Here is a 4,452-nt window from a genome sequence, read left to right as displayed (position 1 = left end):
GAATAGAGAGCTCAGAAAGAGGTCTATGCATACGTGTACAGTTGATTTCTGACAAAGATGAAAAACAATTCTGGGGGGAGATGACAGTTTAAAAAATAAAGAGTGTGCAAAAATTGCATATAAATATGCAAAAAATCTTACCTTTGATGTGTAATCACGTGCATCATGTGTTAAAAAGTAGCTCAAAAGAGATTATGGGCATAAATATAAAACCTTATGTTATAAAAGTTCTAGAGGAAGTCATAAGGGAAAATCTTTGTAATCTTGTGTAAAGTAAAGATTTCTGAGATACCATAATCAAAGCCATAATCAATAAAAATCATCAAAATTTAAAAATGCTTCTATTTGAAAGGTACTATGAAGAAAATGAAAAGCTATAGACAAAGAAATATTGGCAAAGTAAGTAATTGTTTTGTTTTTCCACTGGAAAATCTGCTCCTGACATTAAACAATTTGGTCTTTCTTAAGTGGTTCTATGAGTTCTTTCTTTTTCTCTGCAGTCTGGAATCAGCCATATTTAAACTTGGAAGTGGTGTTGATGAACTTGAGGTCAGCCTTCTCCAGAGCCTACCTTTTGGTCTGTAGCAGCAAGGACTTGCAGAATGTAAGCTATTGCTTCTTGGTTCCCACCATATAGCCTTTCAGCATGACAAAGGCATTGTTCACTTCACCATAGTGGACAAAGCCACCCAGAGGGTTGATGCTCTCACCAGACAGATCATAATCAATGGAAGCATTGTTCTTGCTTACTTTGCCATCCTTGATGAGATGTCCCTGGACAATCTTGTAGATCTTGTTGCTCTCAGTGTGACCATGGCAGTCTTTCTGTCCAGCCTAAGCCACAGAGAAAGCCATGGGGTAGAATGTCATGCTCCAATACAGGCAATATTATGCAGCTCCCGGAGCATCTTGTGGGGTAGTCTCTTGGTGTGCCAGGAGCTGGTTACCCCTTTGTAGCCTTTGCCCTTGATGACAATGATGACACTGATGAAAACGATCACCTCATTCTGTCCAGACACTTGGTTCATACGTACGTGCTTCTCCAGGCTCTTGTGAGCCCAGTCCAGCTTCTCAGCCACGATGTCTCCATTCACCTGGATCTCCATGAGGTGGGCCTTCTTCTTCTTCTTCTTTTTTTGGGGGGGAGTGAACAAGGACAGTCTAATTTTTAGAGATAAACTGCAATAAACATGGCTGCAATGATATATGATGACTTTGGTTCATATTCTGGGTTAGGATAACAAACTAGAGGGCCATGATCTGAAATGCTGAGTCAATGTATCAATGGTGTTACAAAGATATGTAAAAATGACCTGTTTTTCAAGATCATGTTGAAGTATGGGCTAACACTCCCACCTGAGGATTCTTTAATTCTCTAGGGATGTGTATTTGTCCATTAACTATTTATTAAGTACAGACTCTGTGAATATGCACGTTAAGTTGTATATATGTTGTCCAAAAGAGATGCAAGTGATTTTTGTCCTATAGAAAAAGTAACTCCAAAATAATTTTTTATTAACCACTTTTGTATTTAACTTAACTAACTTACATCTGCCTCTCCCAAAATTGTGTAAATCAACAACAAATGACTGAGGGGAAGCCAGCCCCCTCAAACAAACATGCACACACACACTATTTTTTTTACTTTCTGTGACATTGGCTAGCTCACAATGATCTTACTAACAGCTCCTCTCCCAGGTGAGCCCCAGTAGCTAGTTTTTGCTTCATGGCACTAACTCTTAGAAATAAGCCTAGTTAAAACATGATAAATCTGCTGCTTTTATCAGGAAATGTCAGATTCCAAAAGCCTGGCTGTACTTTTACCCTTGATTTCTGTGAAGTTATCCTGTAAAACTTTTGATTCACTCTAGAGCATTCTTAACTGTGATTTCTTGAGGGAACGAAGTCCCAGTTAATGCACTCAAGCCTCCATTTTTATGTGTGAGTTAACTTTATTTTCCTATGCATCTAGCATGGATTATGATGTGTATTACCCTCGGGAGGACTGGGAAAATAATCACGCAAATCATTTTCTGTTTGTAATTCACACAGAAAGACCCTCACTGAGACTGTGTAACACCAAAGAAGTGTAATTTAAATGTCAAAGGATAAATTCAAAGTAACTCACTTCTCTATTCCAAGTTCTCATATGCTTTGCAACGGGATATAGAGACCATATATGTTTTTGAAATATGTTCCTCTCCCTTTGTTTTTTGTTTCACACCATAGTTGGGTCAATTTTTTTAACCTCAAAACTATTGTGAAAAATTTTCCTTCCTTTCCACATAGTTCTCTCTTGTTTCTCAACGTCCGTGTAGCTGGTGGACACTTCTTTCACTATAGCTCTGTACTTTTAGATTGTCAAAGGGGTATCTCTAAGTGCACAGAATCTGCAGGAATTCTAGTAATTCTATTACTCTAAATTAATCATGAGAATTTCCTTAGTGATATGTTTAGGTTCCCTTCTAATTTTTTGTATGAATTTACTGTAAGTTTTTTGCTTTGTGATTACTGTGGAGTTCATATATAATTTCTTATGTAAATATCAGTCTATTTTGAGTGATAGAAATTTAATTTTGAACACATTGCAAAACTTTACATTTTTCTCCCCTTACTATGTTTTATGTTTTGATGTCACATTTTCACCTTTTTGTTTTATGCACCCCTTAACTAATTACTGTAGTTTTAGCTAATATTACTATTTTGCCTTTTAACTTTAATACTTGCTTTATTTATTGATCAATTGCTTTACTATATATTTCCCTTTTCCAGTGAGATTTTTTACTTGTGTATGTTTTCTTATTCTTAATACTATTTATTTTCAGTTTAGAGAAGTCCCTTTAACATTTCTTGAAGAAACAGTTTAGTGGTGAAGAGCTACTTTTTTTTTTTGGCTTATCTGGAAAACTCAGTGTGTTCTTCAATTTTAAATGATAACCTTGTCAGATAGAGAATTCCTGGTTGGAAGTTTTGCCTTTCAGCAATTTGAATATGTCATGCCATTCTCTTCTGTCTTGCAAAGTTTCTATTGAGAAACCTGCCTGTAGCCTTATGGGTTTTCCTTTGTATGTAATAAGTCATTTTTCTCTTGCTACTCTTAATTTTTATCACTTTAATTATATTGTCTTTTGGTGTGAATCTCTTTGGGTTATCTTATTGGAACTCTCTGGGATTCCTGGACCTGTATGTCTGTTTCCTTCTCCACATTAAGAATGTTTTCATCCATTATTTCTTCAAATAACTTTTCTGGCCTTTTTCTCTTTTCTTCTGGGACTCCCATTAGGCAAATGTTGCATATATTCGATGTTTTCCCAAAAGTCCTTCAAGGGTTTTTTGTTTTTTATTTGTTTTATTTTAAATTCTCTTTTCTTTCTGTTGCTCTAAGTGAGTTCTATTGCTTTGTCTTCCAGCTTGCTGATCCAACTTATAGCTTTATATAGTCTGCTGTTGAATTCCTCTAGTATATTTTTTAGTTTGGTTATTGTGCTCTTTAGCTCTGTTACTGCTCTTTGAAACTTTCACACATTTCCTATCTCTTTGTTGAGGATTTCACTGTATTAATCTTTTTTCAAGTCCAGTGTGCATCTTTATGACCATTGCTTTGACTCTTTATCAGGTAGATGATTATTTCCATTTCATTAATGTCTTTTTCTGATGTTTTTTGTTCTTTTATTTTGGTTGTATTCCTGTTTCCTCATTTTGCCTCTCTCTGTTTGTTTCTATGTATTAAGCAAATCAACTGCCTCTCCCAGTCTTGAAACAGTGGCCTTGTGTAGATGTCACATGGAGCCCAGAAGTCCAATCCCATCTAACTACCAAAGCTAGGTGTTCAAGAGGCATCTCCTGTGTGGTTACTATGGTGGGGCCATGTCTGTGACACAAGGATAGGCAGGGCTGGTATTGGCGATCGTATACCATGCAGCTACACTATAGTGCAGGAGTGGGTGGGTCTGCACCAGGCTAGCTGTGATGTGCTGCAGTGTGGGGTGGGCAGGACTTATGCCCAGCCCAGCTGTGACACATTGCTGAAGGTGGGCTGGACTGTTGCCAGTCTCAGCTATAAGGGATTGTTGCACTGTGGGTGTGAGTGGATTTCTCAGCTGGCACGCCTGCCTGCTTTAAGCAGTTTAGAGGAATGATTCCAAAATGGTGCTTGCCAGAATCATCTTAGTAAGGTAGACTGAGGTTGAAAATATGGTACATGCCAGGGTGTCTGTCACTTAGAAAAAATCCCAACAGTTTGCTACCTTTCCCCCACCCCACCCCCCAGTACAGGCTTTAAGATTAATAAGAGAGTCTCTTCCACATATGGTCTAGGGCATTTCACATTGGTGTTATTGCTTTTGTTTTTGTTTTGCACTGGGTTTCTGGGTGAGTGAGCTTTTTTGTGAGCCATTTAAGAGCAGGTTTTTCATCCCATATTGTTCCATAGTTCTTGGATATAAGTTCTAT

The 4,452-nt window shown here is 37.5% G+C and overlaps 1 pseudogene; it reads right to left on the bottom strand.

Annotated features, from left to right (window-relative positions):
- Positions 1 to 444: 444 nt before the first annotated feature.
- Positions 445 to 1,728, bottom strand: LOC116590196 (annotated as a pseudogene).
- Between the last annotated feature and the right edge of the window lie 2,724 nt (positions 1,729 to 4,452).

The sequence above is a fragment of the Mustela erminea genome, chromosome 5 (assembly GCF_009829155.1).
Source record: "Mustela erminea isolate mMusErm1 chromosome 5, mMusErm1.Pri, whole genome shotgun sequence".
Lineage (NCBI taxonomy): Eukaryota > Metazoa > Chordata > Mammalia > Carnivora > Mustelidae > Mustela > Mustela erminea.
This window is presented reverse-complemented; position numbering and strand designations above follow the sequence as displayed.